Here is a 19986-nt window from a genome sequence, read left to right as displayed (position 1 = left end):
AGACGCCAAGAAGAGGGCAATATTCTTCAGCGTCTGCGGAGAGGAGACGTTTGAAATCGCCCGGGCTCTCCTTGCACCTGAAGACGTCGCTACTGTTCCATACAAAACAATAATGGAACAGCTGAAGGGGCACTTTTTCCACAGCCCTCAGTGGTGGCTCGTCGAAATGCCTTCTATGCAAAGCGGCAAGCCCCTGGGGAAACCATAACTGGGTTTGTGACCTCTCTCCGCCAAGCTGCCCAGTTCTTCAACTTCTCAGAGCTGGAGAACATGCTTCGTGACCGCCTCGTCGGTGGCCTGAAGGATGAGAAGCTGCAACGACGCCTCTACACTAAGAAGAACCTAACGTTCCAGGTCGCTCTGGAGGAGGCCCTGGCAACGGAAGCTGCCGAGAGGTCGACGCAAGAGGCACGGCCGAGCCAGCCGTCCCAACCGAGGGTCCACCACGAAGACCTCACCAACGACTCAGGATCCGACAGGAAGGAGGTGCACCGAGTACAGCAGCGCACTCAAGCAGCCCACATACCACAGCTGCCTCGACGAGAAGGAGGGAACTGCGCAAGCTGTGGAGAAAGTCACGAGAGGAGGACCTGCCGTTTCCACAACGCAGAGTGCAGGCAGTGCAGAAAATTGGGACACATCGCACGGGTGTGTCGGGCTTGGCCCACCCGACACCAGGCATTAGATGACCAATCCAAGAGCCCCAGGTCCCGGGGCCCAACGCACCAAGGCAACTCAACGGAGCTCACGCACTTCCAGGTATACCAGTTGCCCCACCCCAACGTAGAGAAAATTTATGTAGAGGTACGGATAGAGGGGGCCCCATGCCGCATGGAGCTTGACACGGGTTCAACTCTATCCATAATCTCAGCAAGGACCTTAAGGAAACTGTGCCCTACTGGGGGTCCCAAACTCAGGCTGGCCCCATTCACCCTCCGGGACTTCCAGAAACGTAAGGTCCCCACAATGGGGGTGGGGACCTTCAGGGTGCAATACAGAGGGCGGATGCGGCAACTGGACTTGCTTGTGGTCAAGGGCCCCTACATTAGCTTACTGGGATTGGCATGGTTTGGACCACTGGGGCTAGCCATCACCGGGGTGAACCACATGAGCTTACAAGTGGACGTGGACGCCATATGCAAGGAATTTCTGGGGGTTTTCGATGGGAAATTGGGACAGTATACGGGCCCCCCCATTGCTCTACAGCTTGACCCTGCAGTACGACCGGTCAGGCTCAAGGCCCGCCGGGCCCTGTTCGCCCTGAAACCCTGTATAGATGAGGAATTGGACCGACTCGTGGAGCAAGGAGTGCTGGAGCCGGTGCCTAATGCCCCCTGGGAAACCCCAATCGTCACACCCATCAAGCCTAATGGTTCGGTCCGCATCTGCGCAGACTACAAATGTACCATAAACAAGGCCCTCACGGCCCATGCATACCCAGTGCCAGTGGTCAGCCATGTCCTTGCCACCCTGGCTGGGTCGAAAATTTTTGGCAAGCTGGACTTGGCCCAAGCATTTCAACACCTGCCAGTAGATGAGGCTACAGCAGAGGCACAGACGATTGTGACGCACAGAGGAGCATTCAGGGTAAAGCGGTTGCAATTCGGGGTCAGCGTGGCACCAGGCATATTCCAGAATCTAATGGACTCTCTCCTTAAAGGGATTCCTGGTGTCACCCCCTTCTTCGATGATGTGTTGATTGCCGGGCCCACACCCGAGGAGTTTGAGGACCGCCTCTGCACCGTTCTGCACCATTTCCAGACGGCGGGTCTCAAGGTGAAGCGGGAAAAATGTCTACTAGGAGTGCCTCAGGTGGACTTTCTGGGGTTTATGGTGGATGCAGAAGGGGTCCACCCAACTGGGGACAAGGTACGGGCCATTTGTGATGCCCCAGCACCCAAGAACAAGACTGAACTTCAGGCCTTCTTGGGACTATTGAACTTTTACCATTCCTTCCTTCCCCACAAGGCGGCGGTAGCGGAGCCCCTACACAGACTCCTGGACAAGCGGGCTCCTTGGGTGTGGGGCCAGCGCCAGGAGGCCGCATTCCAGGCAGTCAAGGACTTGCTTGTCTCAAACTCGGTCTTGGCACACTTCGACGAGAGGCTGCCAATTGTGCTAGCATGCGACGCCTCACCCTATGGCATTGGCGCTGTCCTGGGACACCAACTCCTGGATGGAAGAGAGGTACCGGTGGCATACTTTTCCCAGACACTCAACGAAACCGAGCGGAACTACTCGCAAATCGACAAGGAGGATCTGGCAATCGTGAAGGGAGTAAAAAAATTCCATGATTTCTTGTATGGGCGGCCCTTCACTGTGGTGACTGACCACAAGCCGTTGCTGGGCTTGTTTGCCCCCGAAAAGCAGACCCCCCAAGTGCTGTCTCCTTGCGTCCTCAGGTGGTCAATTTTCCTTGCCAGCTACCAGTATGCACTGATTCACCGCCCTGGGAAGGCGATGGGCCATGCGGACGCCCTCAGCAGGCTACCACTACCGGAAACAGGCCCCGACCCAGCACCTGCACAAGAGGTTATGAGCCTGGAGCTGCTTCCCGACCGCCCCATTCAGGCACAAGAAGTTGCACACCATTCCAAGAAAGATAGGGTCATCTCCAGGGTCCTGGACTGGGTGTGGAGGGGATGGCCCAGCAGCAGCCCCGGGCCAGAATTCGCCGGCTACACAACCCACAAACATGAACTGTCAGCCCACAAGGGGTGCCTGTTATGGGGAAGCAGGGTCGTTGTTCCCCAGCCCCTCCGCAAAAGGGTCCTCACAGCCCTACACGAGACACACCCAGGGGTAGTAAGAATGAAAGCCCTTGCCAGGAGTTATGTGTGGTGGCCGGGGATCGACGGAGAGATAGAGGCCTGGTTCAAACACTGCCAGGCCTGCCAAGAATCCCACCCAGATTCCCCAAGGGCCCCAGTCCAGTCCTGGGAGTCCACCCGAGCACCATGGTCACGCCTGCATGTGGACTTCGCTGGCCCCTTTCAGGGGAAAACATTCTTCATAGTGGTGGACTCCTACACCAAATGGCTGGAAGTCACACTGGTACCGTCCACTTCTATGTCCGCAGCCATCCGGGTACTACGCAGGCTGTTTGCAACCCACGGGCTCCCTGACACTCTCGTCTCAGACAACGGGACTGCATTTATGTCAAGAGAATTCCAAACCTTCACAGCGCAGAACGCCATCCGCCACATCCATTCGGCGCCATTCCACCCAGCCACCAATGGCCAAGCAGAACGCATGGTGCGGACCACCAAGGACACCCTTCACCGCATGACGCAAGGGGATTGGGAGTACCGCCTTGCCACATTCCTTCTAGCACAGCACAGCACCCCCAGCTCAACGACTGGCCGGACTAATGGGTCAGAACCTTGCAATCAGATTGGACCGCCTTCACCCCGATAGAGCTCAGGATGAGGTAGGGGTGGGGGAAGGCAGGAACCCCCGGACCTTCGAGGCCCAGGACCCAGTGTACGCAAAGAATTTTGGGGCAGGCCCCGCATGGGTACCCGCCACAGTCACCAGGGTCACTGGCCCCGTGTCGTACGAGGTGCTAACAGATGGGGGGCAATGCTGGCGCCACCACTGCGACCAGATATGGCGACGATTCCCGGGAGAAAAACAGGAGGAGGAGGACAGGTGTGCTGGACCCGGGGGTAAGGTACCGTGGGCGTAAGCAGAGTCCACATGAAGAGGGGCGAGGTCCGAGGCGGAGAGCCGGGCGGGGAACAGGAACGCTGGAACAGGAGACCGAGCAGGGAACAGGAACACCGGATGATCAGGAACAGGAGGCCGAGCAGGGAAAAGGAGCACCGGATGGTCAGGAACAGGAGGCCGGGCAGGGAACAGGAGTACCAGATGGTCAGGAACAGGAGGCCGAGCAGGGGTCAGGAACACAGGAAGGTCCGAAGCCAACAACGACGTTGCTCCCGCAACCTGGGACCGGGCTGACTAGGCTTCCGCCACAGTAGAGACATAGATTCCCCTCTATGTCTGCTTCCGCCACAGTAGAGACATAGATTCTCTGGCAAAGCCACTGGGTACTTGCCAGGAGCCGGGGCGTCGGCCCCAGGAGCCGGTAGGGCGTCCAACCGTTGCTGAAGTGCCGTGACCACATCGCTGAGCTGCTGCACGGTGTGAGTCAAGGCCTGGTTCTCCTGGGCCAAAGCCACCAGCGCAGCCGCCTGGTCAGCCATGGCCTCTGGCTCTTCCCGAATGCACCCCAACGAAGGGGGAATGCGGGTGTGGCGGGAGCAAACTGTGCTGGACCCGGGGGTAAGGTACCGTGGGCGTAAGCAGAGTCCACACGAAGAGGGGCGAGGTCCGAGGCGGAGAGCCGGGTGGGGAACAGGAACGCTGGAACAGGAGGCCGAGTAGGGAACAGGAACACCGGATGGTCAGGAACAGGAGGCCGAGCAGGGAACAGGAGCACCGGATGGTCAGGAACAGGAGGCCGAGCAGGGATCAGGAACACAGGAAGGTCCGAAGCCAACAACGACATTGCTCCCGCAACCTGGGGCCGGGCTGACTGGGCTTTTATCCTCTTCTAAGGCCAGGGGCAGTCCCGGCCCCCAGGAGCCCCGCCTCCTCTGACCTTAAGGCGAGCACTCCTCCTGGGAGCAACCAGTTCCCTTCGCCTCTCTGCCCTAAGCCTCTGCAGATCAGGAGAGGCCGAAGGGTTACTGGGCCCTGGAGGAGGCTCACCTGTAGCCACTGAGTCCTCAAGCCCCTCTGGGGCCAGAAGGGTTTCACCTGGGGCCAGCTCCTGGTGCTCTGCCACAGGTGCAGGCTCTTCAGCATCTAGGCCTTGCCCCACTTCAGCCGGCCCTGGAGGCGGGGACTCCTGTGCAGGCTGGGATTCCTCTGGTTCGTCCTCTGAATCGGAATCCCAGGCCATCACAACAGGTCAAGGGAGTCCCAAGGGAACAGTAGGGCAGTGAGGCCCATAGAGCAGCAGGGGCAAGCAGGAGAGGCAGAATCAGTAAATACAGAGAGGACCCGTGAGGCCGAAAGGACACCAGAACCAGAACTACGACTGAGCGAGCAGGTTGCACCAGACCAAACAGCCCCATCACAGCCAGCATCCTTGGAACACGAGCCAGAACCTGAACCCCGGACCAGGGAACACCCCAGGCCGCAACGCACACATAGGCCGCCGGTGTACCTTGAGGACTATGAATGCGACCTCCCGGGCAGGACTGGAACTTAGAGGGGAGGGGTGTTATGTACTGAATTGAAACTGCAACAGTCTGATTGGTCCTAAAACAATAGGATCCAAAAGGCAGCAGTCTGATTGGTCCTAGAACAATAGGATTCAGAATGCAGCAGTCTGATTGGTCCTAGAACAATGCAGCAATATGATTGGTTGGCAGGAACCACCCAATCATGCTCCAGATAGAAGTGAATCCACAACCTGATTGGCTTACAGTAGAATTCCAGAATTAGCCAATCATGTGCAGCCCATTGTGTAAATAATGTATATAAAGCAGATACTTTGAGGGGACTTTCATTCATTCCTCCTCACTACTATGAGCTGAATAAAGAGCATGAAATCACTTTGTGACTCTGAGTATATTTCATTAACCATCCTGGGGTCCTTTACCTTTCCTTTTTTTACATTGGTTGTGACATTATCTTGTGCATTTCCTTGTCCACATTCCACCCCAAATTACAGGATACTGGACTTGTTGGACCTTTCACCTCATCCAGTAGGGATGTTCTTACCTTAGGCACTGAGTGGGGGACTGAAAAAAACAATATGATGACATCATGAAGTGGAGTAAGTGTTGCTACACATTATGATAGACAGGGGGAGAAGTTTGCACAGTAATATTGTGTGTGTGCGCGCGCGAGAGAGAGAGTATCATCCTTTTGTCACCTGCAATAAGTCATCTTCCCAAAGAAACAGAAATCAATTCCAATCATATTGCTCCTCAAATCAAAGTCAACTGCATATAGGCATAATAAAATCCATATTTTTAAAATCCTTATTTTAAAAAAGCCACACATCAAAATCAAAGGTACCTGCCCAATGTTAAAGGCAGGGAGTTCCAGCGAGCCGGTGCTGCCACACTGAAATATTTATTTCTTGCAAGAACACACACAATGTTTCATTTGTAGAAGGTCCATTTCTAGTTTTGGTGGTCACTTAGCATGGAAGTCTAGTGGGCTCTATTCCTTACCTACTCATAGGCAAAGTGGCCCCCACTCAAGCTGTACCTCCTTGTGAGGACACACATAGAAGCCTCCAAATCCTTCTGACACCTTGAATGACTTGGAAATGGGTCCATCTGCATCTGTTTAAAAATCTGTGGGAAGGGCTGCTGCTTAGTGGTAGAGTTTCTGTCTTGCATGCAGAAGTCCCAATCCCCAGCATCTCCAAGCAGGGCTGAGAGAGGCTTCTAGCTGAAACCCTGGAGATTCGCTGCAGGTCATTGTAGATGATACTGAGCTTGATAAACCCTTGAGTCTGACTCCATCTAAGGCAGCTTCCAATGTTCCCATCACATCCCTGTATATTTTTCTTATTTCACAGCTGAAATGAGTTCTGTTCCGCCCCCGGCTTTCCTTTCCAGAGTTGACAACTTGCTCCGGAACAGGCAAGAGGATGAAGGCATGTATTTCAGACAGCTGTACTCTCCATATCCTCGCAGAAGCTGTTCTGTGTTGGTTGATCGCTGCGTCCTTACTCCAAATGACTGGGCATAAATGCATTTTACATGGCTCTTTAATGTTAAGTGACAAGGAAAGGTAATCGCTTAAAAGTATTTGACATTTATAAGCAACCAAAGGACTTTCTGTCATCTTCTATTTATGTGTTCAATGCGGTAGAAGAGCCACGCCGATCGCTCGGCTTCCTCCTTTCTCTCACTGCTACCACTGACGTGTCTCTATCAAGCCTTTGCTGCCTTCTCTGTTCGCCACATCTTCCTTGGTCCTCCCAGTCCAATGCAAGGAATGGGAAAGCTGGATAACCCAGTGCCAACACACTGCTTGAGGTTGTTATAAAATAATGGGGTGAGGAACCTCAGACCAGGAGCCAAATGCAGCTTTCCAGGCCTCTCCATCTGACCCTTGAACTCTCCCCTGGCTACATCTTCCTTGAGCACTTTCCCCCTGGCTAGGATACATCCTCTTTCTTGCAGTTTCTCTAAACTAGAAAGTCCCGACACCTGCAGCCACTCCACTGTGCTGGTCCTGTGGGCTAACCGGGAGGCGAGGTCTGAGTCCAGTCCGAGGTCGAAGGTGCAGTATGGAGGCAGTCCGTAAATGTTGAAGCTGGATGCAGGGCAGGTAGTTGGGTGAGGTCAGGAGCTCCAGCAGGATAGCAGAGCAGGGTTCAGGCAGGAACTCTCAACCAATGAAGTTGCTCCCGCAACTTGGGACTGGGGCTGGCTGGCTTTTATCTGCCACGAGGCATAGGGCGGCCCCGATCCTCAGGTGACTCGCCTCTCCTGGCCTGGAGGTGAGCATTCCTCCTGCAGGAACTTAGTTCCCTCCGCCTCTCTGCCCTGAGCCTCTGCAGCCCAGGAGAGGCTGGAGGGTTAACAGACCCAGAGGCAACCTCAGCTTCCCCTGATGGGGCTGAGAGTGGAGCACCTGCAGGCAATGGGTCCTCCACCCCCTCAGGAGCCAGAGCAGACTCAGCTAGTGCCTGCACCTGAGGATCCAGCACAGGTGAGGACCCTTTGGGTTCATGCCCCAGCCCTGGCTCAGCTGGTTCTGGAGGCAGGGAATCCTGTGCAGGCTGGGATCCCTCAGGTTCAGCCTCCGAGTCTGAATCCCAGGCCATCACACTTGAACTCAGACAATTCCTTTTGCCACTCAGGAGGAAGGATCGAGTGCTGTATGTAGGAATAGAAAATAGGCTACTGTACAAAAGGTCAGTATACATCCATTGTTTTGCCCAGTTTTGCTTCTGTTCCTGCCCACCAGAGGCAGATACAGCCCCCAGAAGGTTACCCAGAAGGGAATGTGGCCCTCGGGCTGGGAGCGGTTCCCCACTCCTGATCTAATTATTGTGGGTGTTAACTAAAAGCTGCCGTTAGTGCAGAATGCCATTGCTGAGATGCTATCTGGACAGCGTGGTGAGACTCCAATTCATAAACACTGTGAGTTTTTTTCTTACAGTCAAGCAGTATATACGCTTTATGAAATAAAAAAGATAAAGGGACCCCTGACCAGTAGGTCCAGTAGCGGACGACTCTGGGGTTGCAGCGCTCATCTCGCTTTACTGGCCGAGGGAGCCGGCATACAGCTTCCGGGTCATGTGGCCAGCATGACTAAGCCACTTCTGGCAAACCAGAGCAGCGCACGGAAACACCATTTACCTTCCTGCCGGAGCGGTACCTATTTATCTACTTGCACTTTGACGTGCTTTCAAACTTCTAGGTTGGCAGGAGCAGGGACCGAGCAACCTGAGCTCACCCTGTCACAGGGATTCAAAACACCAACCTACTGATCGGCAAGTCCTAGGCTCAGTGGTTTAACCCACAGCACCACCCGCGTCACTTATGAAATAAGTAACATAAAAATATATAGAACGCTGCACTGGCTATAAGGCTACTGGGCCCAATTCAGTGTGCTGTTATGAGTGTATGAAAGGCTTAGGGGTCCCTGTCTCCAGCATGAATGGGGAGTCTGCTAGTAAGTAAGAAGCCTTTTTGGAGCTGTCCGTGGTGCTGCTTCTCTTCCTGGATTCTTGCTCTGGTCTGCCTGTTCTGTCTGTGAACTTTGCCTGGGATGATGATGGTGATAATGAGGATGATAGTAGTAGTAGTAGCAGTAGTATTAATAATAATAATAATAATAATAATAATAATAATAATAATAAATCAGGGCTTTTTTTTCAGCCACAACTCACCAGAACTCATTCCAGCACCTTTCAGGTGGGCACCATTGCCATTCTAAGAGAACGAGAGATCTTTATGGTGAGTTATGGCACCTCATTTTCTAGAAAAACACCAATAATAATAGCAGTAGTAGCAATGATGATGATGATACCCAGCATAGGGAAGGAGGCACGGTGCTCATGCATGGGACATCAAGATGTCGCAATGTTGCCTCCTACATTGCCCTGGCAAGGTGACCCCTCTGCTGGCCTTAACTATTTCCCTATGAAATTTTCACCACGTGTCACTGTTCCTGGGTAAAGCTGGAATGAAGATTTAACCCTGGTATATTTCTGGATTTCGTGCCTAACTAGCGTTCTAATGCCTTCTTTCTTTCTTTCTTTCTTTCTTTCTTTCTTTCTTTCTTTCCATGACAGAAGACAAGACATGATGGTTTTAACAACGGAGCCACTACTGCTTACCTTCTTTTAGGTGTAAGTGAGACTGTTTCACTACTTAGCGGATATTCAGGGGCTTTTGCAGCCGTGGGTAGGAGACTCCTGATTGAAAATCAGACCCAGGCATCTATCTGGTGCATTCTGAGTTCTTTAGCTGCCTTGGAGTTAAGTGGAGTGGGCACTTGATTATCATGAAGGCTGGAATTGGATTGAAGAATCCTACTTAAAGGTGTAATAGAGCTACAAAAGTGTCAGACCTTGGAAGTACCTGGCCCTTGATTGTAGCAGCTTGAAGTGATTTTTTAACAAGTACTTGAAGTGACAGAATCAAATGTTCAGCGTGATGAATGGGCTGTTCCAACACAGTAAAATCATTTTGCTCTTTTTTTTTTTAACACACACACACACACACACACACACAATGAGAAATATGGAGCTCATGTTCTTCTGTGAAGTCAAAGGAGGGAGAACATAATGAACATACTGGCAGAGACTCATCATCTGCATTGTGCAGATGTGTGCGTGTGTGTGTGTGTACACACATGCTCCACTGTGCATCTCTTTCAACTAGAAATGTAGCCTGGATTCATAGATGTTATTTTACTTTATTTATATAATATTCTCAGATAATATGCTACTTAGTGGTGTTGAAGTGCCCAGTCTTTTTGCTGAGTACATAATGGAGCAAAGGTTGCAAGATACATAAGCCAGCATGCATTTTCTTCACGGTCACAATTCTCTTCCACTGCTCACTTGCTCCTAATAAATAATCTCATGAATAGGGCAAAGCTCAGATTGGTCCCCATTTTTGGCTGTCTTTTGCCACACCCTGCAGATTCATTTAAGTTGCTCTTGCTCACCTTTACTCTCTGTTATTTGCTCTTAGTTGTCGCTCACCTTTACTCTCTGTTATTTGTTTAGTTGTGGTTTTATTGATTGATTGATGTCTTGTAATGTCTTCACATTAGTCATAGCGTCATGAAGCCATTCTATTTACTATGGAGTGTTCACACAATGGCACCCCTTCACATGTTCACTGAGTACATGGAAGGAGCAGGATTGCACCCACCAGCCATGGAGGCATGCCATATCACAGTTTACACACACACGCAAAAGACTCCCACACCTAAATCTAATGCATGGTCAAGGTGCTGTGAACACACACATGTTGCATGATCTCTGATTGTGTGGGATCCATTTGACAAGAAAAAGAAAGGGGAGAAGGAAAACGGGGACATAGCATTGAAAAAGTCAAACACAATTCAGGGAGAAGTGAATATTCACGCAGCCTATGTTTTTCTCTCTTCTTTTCCATAGAAAAATTGCCCTACCAAACTTACTACTTTTGACATTATTGTTATAATTATTGCTGATGCCTAAAATATTTTTACAACACCGTTCACTGAAAATTACCACACAAAGGTCAAATTAATGAATATTTGTTTAGTATATCTCCACTTTCCTCCAAAGAACTCAAGTTGATATACATGGTTCTCAGTTCCTCATTTTATCATCACAACAACCCTGTGGGGTAGGTTTGGCTTAGGGACAATGACTGGCTCAAGGTCACCAGTGAACTTCCTGAACCAGGGATTGAACCCTCATTTCCCAGGTTCCACTGCAACAATCTAACTGCTATGCTATACTGGCTATATTTGACATGTAGGTCTACATTCAGCATAGGTATAATTCATGGGGGGGGGGAATTACTATTCACTTACATGAAGGTAGTCTCTTTCATCTCAGTGGGAATTCGCCAGAATAAGTCAGATGTGTGGAACCTCCAGCCCTCCAGCTCTGGCTGAGCTTCAGCTCTCACCATTCCCAGCCACAGCCCCTGGGGCTGATGGGAGTTGGAGTCCAACCACAACTGGAGGGCCACAGGTTCCCCACCCATGGTGTAAACAGGTCCCCCCCCCACATCCTGTTAATAAAAGTATGGTGGTGTGATTTTTATTTATTTAACGTAGGAAAAAACAGATGGGGAAAAGCACTTTGAAAATTCCATGTGCATTTGCATAATGGCATTAGATGTGAGTGTTAATGAAGAGGCAGTAGTAAAACTGGTTGAATTAGCATGATTGAGTGACTTAGTATAGTACTCCTGATCCCAGAGCCAGGCGTGGGCTTAAAAATTCCACCAGACCTTTTCCCGTGATCTCTTGCAATTTTGCATTTCAAGTTGAACTTTCATTAATTAGAACATTTTCCCCCATCTTGTGAACATGAACCCTCATTGACTGAAGTGTTTACATCATGATGAATTTCTATTCTAAAATATTTGCACCTGACAAGATTGATAATTGGAGGTGGGAGGAAGTGGGAGGAGAGAGGAGAGAGAAAAAGAGAGATCCTTATTCAAAGAAAGCCCACAAAGCCTTCTGATTCTGCATTATTTATATTCCCTTTTCAGACAACATATTATGACATGTAATGGGCTTTTTGGAATTTATGTAACACTTTAAAGTGCTCAAAGCACTGCATATCTATTCCAATCTCAGCAATCTTTAGGAGAACCTGGAAGAGAGGTCCATATTATTGTACCTGCAATGCGGAGCAAGGCAGGATAACAGAGGGATAACAACCTGAAGTGGAGTAGAAAGCAGAGCTGAACATGGATGTTAAGAGCCTGGGAACCTTAATGTTGATGTGCCCACATTATTATTACCGTATTGGCCCGAATATAAGCCACACTTTTTCCCCCAAATTCCGACCATGAAAAGTTAAAGTGCGGTTTATATTCACAATCTTACGATATTACTGCTGAAACAGCTGCCCTAGGACCGTGGCCTTGCTTTGCCTTCCAAGGCTGGAATGGAGAGTGCCCCCCCTGCTGCCCAGGATGCCACCATGAGGGCCATTGGGGGTGCAGGACAACGATGCCTGTCCTGACCACGGCACACAAGCCTCCCCCGAACCACAGGAAAGAGGGGGGGAGGCCGCCAGCAAAGCAACATGGCTCCCCCCCTTCCAGGGAGTCTGGGGGAATGGTACCCGTAGGATTTTCTTCTACATTTGCCATTTACGGGTGTGAGTGCCTATGAGCGGCTTATATTTGGGTATTGTCTCCGCTCCCCCTTGAATTTTAAAGCTGAGGCTTATTTGCGGGTGTGGCTTATATTCGGGCCAATACGGTAAAATACCCTTTGCCCTGACAGGGACTTAAGGTGGCTTAAAGATAAAATAACAACTAAAAATATTGGGTGGGTGGGTGGGCCACACTTACAAAAAACAATTAAATATTAATAGAATTAAAACTCTCCCTCTCTCTCTCTCTATCACTCACTCATTCTCTGTCTGCCCTATTAAAAACAGTCTGATAATTACAATAAAAACAGCATGGCACCAGCCATTTCATTAAAAGCAGTAAGTTCCCAACAGCCTGTTGGAATAAGAAGGTCTTCTCCACCTGCCAGGGGAAGGACAGCAAGGAGGAAGCTACTTTAACTTTTCTAGGGAGGGAGTTCAAAAGCCTGGGAGTAGCCACAAGAAGACACAATGTTAGATACTGAGTAATACCATGGAACGCAGGTGGTGCTGTGGGTTAAACCACAGAGCCTAGGACTTGCTGATCAGAAGGTCCACGGTTCGAATTCCTGCAACGGGGTGAGCTCCTGTTGCTCGGTCCCTGCTCCTGCCAACCTAGCAGTTCGAAAGCATGCCAAAGTGCAAGTAGATAAATAGGGGAAGGTAAACGGCATTTCTGTGCGCTGCTCTGGTTTGCCAGAAGCGGCTTAGTCATGCTGGCCACATGACCCGGAAGCTGTATGCTGGCTCCCTCGGCCAATAAAGCGAGATGAGCGCCGCAACCCCAGAGTCGGTCACGACCGGACCTAATGGTCAGGGGTCCCTTTGCCTTTAATACTATGGGAGGACAAAGGGTGCAACAGATATGAATCTTCTGCACAGCCAGAAGCCTCTGTCTGACTATAGCAGCTGCTGGTCATTGTCTAAGTAAAAAGTGTGAATACTACCCATCCCAGTTGCAGAGCTGATCTCACTTCCAAATCCACCGTGACTTTTACAGTGGTACCTAAGAAGCTTTCTCTTTCCACTGAATGTTTCTCTTTGTCTATGACTTGGTTGCAGTTGTGATCAGTTCACTGAGCTGGCATGGGATTTTACCTAAGTTCCTAGTTACTCATTGGAGCTGGAACTTCTATGTAGCAAACAGTGTTTCTGAGTGGTCCTTGCGTCATTTGGTTTTTCTATTAAAACACAACTATCTCTGTTTTAGGTGGTGGGGCATTGGGCAGAGAAAGGATGGACTACCCACATCCTCCACAGAATGAAAGTATGTGGATTATTCAGAATAATCGCTTATGGGCCAGCCCTTTTCCCTCCCCAAGGAGTTTCCCATGTCCTAGAAGCAACCAATAAATATTGTGCTTATTGTTTATCCCACCATTCCTTGTTGCAGACACAAACACATTTTCAGGATGTTCTCCAATATGGAAACCTGTGGCCCACCAGTTGTGCTAAAACTCCCACCATCCCATTGGAATTCAGAAATATCTGGAGGGCTGCAGGTTCTCTATCCCTGTCCAACATGGAGGGACTCACTCTGGAGTTCAAAGGGGTGAGGGAGCTACACCAGTCCCCCCCCCCTATATCTCCTAACCTTTGCCAGTCCTCTGATTCAACTAGGTCCCATGACCTCAAGTTACTTTGCAGCAGACTTCCCCAGATGTTTTGGTTGACAATTCCCATTCACCTCAGCCAGCATGAACAATAGCTAAGGATGTTGGAAGTTGTAGTCCAGTAACAACTGGAGGGCACCCCATTGGGCAAGGTTGGATTACAGACCTGAGGACTTTGGCTCTGCTTTCAGAATATGTCCCAGGGCTGCTTGCAGCATTAGCAACAGTGGCTAACAGTGTCTCCATGTGGGTTTTTGAGTTGAGAAAAGTTCTTTTGCTTCCTCTCCACTTCGGCGCAGCACTGTTCAGCCTTCCTCTTTTAGCAACTTCTCTATTGATCTTTCTGATCATGTACAGTGTCCTGTCAGACAAGACAGATAATGACTTGGGCTGCTGCAAATGGGACTATATGACATCACACTTTTGAGAGCAGACAACTTAGTAATCTTATCTGGCTTGACAGGTATAAAGGGCATTTCAAAAACTGATTGTATCTGCTGTGATTTTAAGAGGGCTGACGTGCGACAAGGAAAATCTTTACGAATCCCTTTCCCCCGGAGAATAAACTCTTCAAGGGGACAGTGCAATATCATTTCTTTTTTGAGCACTAAGGAGATTATACAATGCAAAATGTTATTACGGATTAAGAAAGAGAAAGAGAGATGCCAGAAAATTGGGTAGAGGGTTTTTGGGGTGGGGGTGGGTGGATTGCCTTCCTAAAGCTCTAAGGAATTTATAAAGTGTGGCCAAGAATTATCTATATAAGCATGGCTTCATGAGGGTTAGGTGGGATTGATTCCCCTGCCACTCTCTCCAAAAAACCCTTTGACTCAGAAACACAAAGCATTATCTATCTTGCTACTTGCCCAGTGTCAGGGAACTGCCATCGGAGCCAAGAGTGGAGGTGAGGCTCCCTAGCGATGCAGGAGAAGGGGCCAGCCAGGAGAGAGGGAACACTTCCTCTGAGGAAGGAAATCAGCGTGACACCAGGAAGAAAGGAGAGCAGGGAAGGACTTCGGAGAGATGGCTCCAAGACTCTTCCACAGAGATCAGCAGGGAGAGCCCAGGACCTCCGCTGGCCACACCCACTCTGCGCAGAAAACTTCCGTGCAGGGAGGCTAGGCGGAGACTTGGTGTCAAAGAGCTTTTATGCTGGAAGAAGTTCAGGAAACGCCCACTGACGGATTCTGCCAGCGACTGACACAGCCACGGAGAAAGGGCTGTCCAGCCAGGGAAAGGTTTAGCCAGACAACGTTGCCTAGAGCAGCGGCCACTTATGCACGAGCAACCCCAATTCCCTTTACACCCAGCATAGTACAATGCTTCCAAGAAGAAGAAGAAGAAGAAGAAGAAGAAGAAGAAGAAGAAGAAGAAGAAGAAGAAGAAGAAGAAGAAGAAAAGAAGAATTATTTTCAGGCAGCTTGACTTGCAGCCCTTTAATCCAGGGACGGGAAGCCTCTAGATCCCCAGGTTCTGTGGGATGCAACTCCCATCAAACCCAGCTAGCGTGGCCAAAGTTCAGGAGTGATGGATCAAGTTCCCCAGCCCTGGTCTACAAGGCTCTGCCTCTCCACTCCCATTTGATCCTCCCCCAAGAACCCTGTGGATTAGTTACAGATAGGTAGCCGTGTTGGTCTGCCATAGTCAAAACAAAAAAAATTCCTTCCAGTAGCACCTTAAAGACCAACTAAGTCAGTTCTTGGTATGAGCTTTCGTGTGCATGCACACTTCTTCACACTTCTTGGTATCTGAAGAAGTGTGCATGCACACGAAAGCTCATACCAAGAACTGACTTAGTTGGTCTTTAAGGTGCTACTGGAAGGAATTTTTTTTGTTTTGCCTGTGGATTAGGTTAGACTCAGAGACTCGTGCAAGGTTGTCCATTAAGCTCCGCTGAAATAGCCTGACCCTCTAACCACTACACCATATTGGTCCTCATACTTCTGTACTCTTCTGGTAAATGAGCAGGTAATTGCACATGTGAATGGCCTAAGCAAAGCCCGATGGATGCAGCTTTTAAAGTGAAGCTGATTTCATTCTCAGAACTTGCAGGCAATTGGATGGCATACGTAGATCCATTAATACCATGGCTTTGGCAAGACTGATGGAGACAAGAAAATGCTCCTGCGGAAAACATTTGTCGTCATGCTGCCTGCTAAACTCTCTCTCTCTCTCTCTTATTATTATTATTATTTTAAAAAAACTTCCATGGAGGACATGTCTGGAGTGAACATAATTCATCTTGTTACACCCTGCAACTCATTGGTAGTGATTGCATGAAAACACATGTAGCATTTTCACCTCCAGATTCACCCTCCGTTATAGTACATCACAAACTCATTTAAATAGCGATATTAATGTTTTTAGAGATCACTACAAATGTTCGGGAGCATCGTTGCTGTTAATGTCTCGTGGGGGCTATACTGGAGAGTTTTATCGGCTCGAGGATGAGGTATTTGATGAAGTAATAACAAACTAGCTTTGAATTGTCTTTCATTACCCTTTATCTCTCCTAGGGAGAATATAATCTTATTCAAATTATAATTGCCTCGGTTATCAATGAGGTTTACTATTTATTTACCTGCACCCAGAAATGCAAATGTACATGCATTCTCCTGCTTTAATGTACCTGTAATGAAATTTCCTTTGCTATCAGAACCACACATGACAACAAATTACAAACTAGTTACGGGGAAGTGCTATTTGCTCAGCATTAAAAAGACAATGCAAACAAAATATCAAGCCCCTAAACCTCAAAGGTAAGTTGATTCTCTCCCTTTTCTTTAAAATGTAGCTTGATAAAAGAAAGTAAAATCCAATCATTGTAAATAAATGTGGGCGGGTGTGGAGGAAGAACGGAGAAAATATATAGCCGAATGCTGTAGTAACATTTCAAAATGCATTGGTTTCTTGCAACTCGAGTAGCAGTGGATGCTGCTGGAAGTTTAGAGCCTAGGATTTGTCCATGAAGCTCAGGACAGCCCAAAAGCTCTGGGCCCCCCATCTAACAATGGACTGTAGATGCATTGGACATCAATCAACATCCTGCCAGATATGGATTTTGGAACACAGGAAAGTGTCCATCCCTAATTTAAGAGTTTAAGGTAATGGACAAAGAAAAGACTACAGGGGAATCCTGGAAGCCAACTAGAGCACAGGTGAGGTACCTGTAGTCCTCCAGAGGTTTATGGACTCCTGCTCACATCACTTCTAGTCAGCATGACCAAAGGATAATGGGAGGTGTATTTGTGCAATATCTGGAGTGCCACAGGTTCCCCATCTCTGAAGTAGGAAACAGATCTAGTCATGGTGAGATGGTTGGTGCAGAACAACCCTAGGAGGTAGAATGAAATTCCAAAAGAAGGAGAAGTACAATTCTCAGACATTTCTGATTTCTTTCCTTTCTTAAAGATAGGAGTGCAGACCTTGCCTTTCATTAACATGGCATCTTTACTTAAAATTGTCTATGCATGGGCCTTCTGCATACAAAGCAAAAGACATAGGGTATTTGGCTATTTGTCTTTAATTTATCAAGGCCTGGGCCTCCTTGAGGCCAGATGTATGAGAGCCCATGAAGTATATTAGCTGGAATACAGAACTTGAACTAAAGGTAGAACTAAAAGTAGCTTTGAACAGTTGTGGGCAAGATAAGTTAAGCCTAATTTACCTCACAGGGTCCTTGTGAAGATAAAAGGGATTATTCCGATGTACATGGCTTCAACCCTTTTGATGAAAGGAGAGGTTTGGGGTTACTCTCTTTGACTATCTCTGCCTGGAGTGTAGGAGAAGAGAATGATCTAAATGCACCACAGATAGCTCTCTCTTTGAAGCTAAGCAGGTTGCAGCCTGTGATATCATAGAATCATGGAAGAGTAGAGTTGGAAATGACCCTGAATGTCATCTAGTCAAAGCCCCTGCAATGCAGGAATCTCAGCTAAAGCATTCTTGGAAGACGGCCATCCAACGTTTGCTTTAAAATATCCAATGAAGGTGAGTCCACCACAATCAGATGCTGAGGAATGGCTGTTCTGGCTGGGGCTGATGGAAGGTGGAGCGGCTGCAGCTGTTGGGACTTTCTACTTTAGAGAAACTGCAAGAAAGAGGTGACATGACAGAAGTTTATAACATATTAATATATCAGAGCTCAGAAATACATTGTTGCTCAAGCAAACCTCAGCTGGAGCAGGAGGCCCTTTCTGTCCAGGAAGGTTCAATGATAAACTTGGGTGGGAGGGACAATTGCAGAGCACCACAGGTGGGTAGAGGGCTGTTGAACTCAGCTTCTGAGTGTAGGTTCCCCCTGGGCATCTGGTTGGCCATTGTGAGCTCAGAGGTTTGGACTAGATAGGCCTTTGGCCCAATCCAGCAGGGTTATTCTGAAGTTCTTTGGAGTCAATCAGTGAGAAGTTGTCACCTGCAGTTCAGTGGCTCACCACAAGGGTCATGATCCACGTATCCCAGTAGCTCCTGGCAGCCCTGCACAGATGGAGTTTTGCTGGTGTACATTCTTTGCAGGCCTTCCAATGTATGCTTGTAAGCTGAGGAAGGGTCTTTCTGAAAAAAGTCAGGATTTCTCCCAAGTCCTAGTGTCTGCCATATTCCCTTGGCTATTTCTTATATTCTTGACAATACTATATGGAATGAGGGACACACAGAAGCCCTTAGTATGTCATTCAGTGGAGAAAAAAATGTTATAAATATCCATCAACTTTTGCAAAAATAACTTTGGCTGTTAGTCCAGACATCCATTTTTCATTCCAGTACATGCACCTGTGATATTGACAACGAATTCTTACTTACTGATCCCATTGAGGTGGCTGAAACCTCACATTGAAAAGAAACTTAATTAAAAGGTCCACCCGTTACTCCATTAATATGTGAAGCTCCTATCACATGTGAATCATTGTTTTGATATAATTGACACAGGCACACCTCCATCCATCCACACACACACCCCACCATGAATTGAAATCTGAAGGGATTTGTGAAAGTTGCCTTTTGGGTTCCAAGGCTGGGTTTTATTCACTTAATCAGTCATCCCTATTTGATTAATAGACTTTTTAAGCAGAGTCATATATTAATAATGAGGGTTTTAACTGGGCACCTCGATCAAAGAGCAGATTTTAGAAGTTGATTGGTTTGTATCCTCTAGGCCTGTGATAAATGTCTAGAGGTTCCTTGTAGCCAACCCCTCCCCCTCCCAACCATGCCTCCCCTCCCCCTTCTTTCTGATACTCATTTCATTCCTTGGAATTGTGATATGAATATTTAACCAAAGAAATAGTTCAGTACTTATTCTCCAAGGCCAAGATCACAAGGAAGAACAGCTTCTCATTCAATGCAAAACGTCCTGTGTTACAATATTCAGTTCAAGTGGAGAAGGAGTCAGTGTTAAGGTAGGAGATGCTGGGGGGGGGGTACAGCTTTCAGAAACCCATCTTCAAAATTTCATGATGTCTATGTTAGAGAAGCAGATACTGCTCCAGGAACAAAGTTCTGGCTTTGGACCGATAGCATTTTTTCACTGCCCATAAGAGTAGAGATGGGTGAATTAGTCTCTTACTGATCACTTTCACATGTAATCACTCAAAAACCTTTTCTGTTTCATTTCCATGCGAACCTGTGGATTATGATTTTTTAATTGCATGAAAAATTAAATTAAATGTGTTTTCTCTCAAATTGTGCATTGTAAATACATTTTTTCTCAATATATCCATATCAGTCTGTCTATCTATAGACAAGAACAGGGCTGAAATGTTTGGGAAGCCTAAAGAGAGCAAGTGGCATAATGTTTAAAGTGGGAGACCAGGGTTCAAATCCACACTCAGCCTCGAAGCTTGTTGGGCAGCCACTGTCTCTTAGCCTAGACTACCTCACAGGTTTGTTGTAAGGGGGAAATGGGGAGAGGAAAAATCATGCAGGCCACCTTGAGCTGCTTGGAGGGAAAGTGGGATATGTCAATTAAATAAATATGTATGTATGTATGTATGTATGTATGTATGTATGTAAATACTGGTGGGCCATTAAGTTCCAATCCACACATAA

The sequence above is a fragment of the Podarcis gaigeae genome (assembly GCF_964106915.1).
Source record: "Podarcis gaigeae genome assembly, chromosome: 10".
NCBI lineage: Eukaryota > Metazoa > Chordata > Lepidosauria > Squamata > Lacertidae > Podarcis > Podarcis gaigeae.
Note: the sequence above shows the minus strand (reverse complement) of the source record.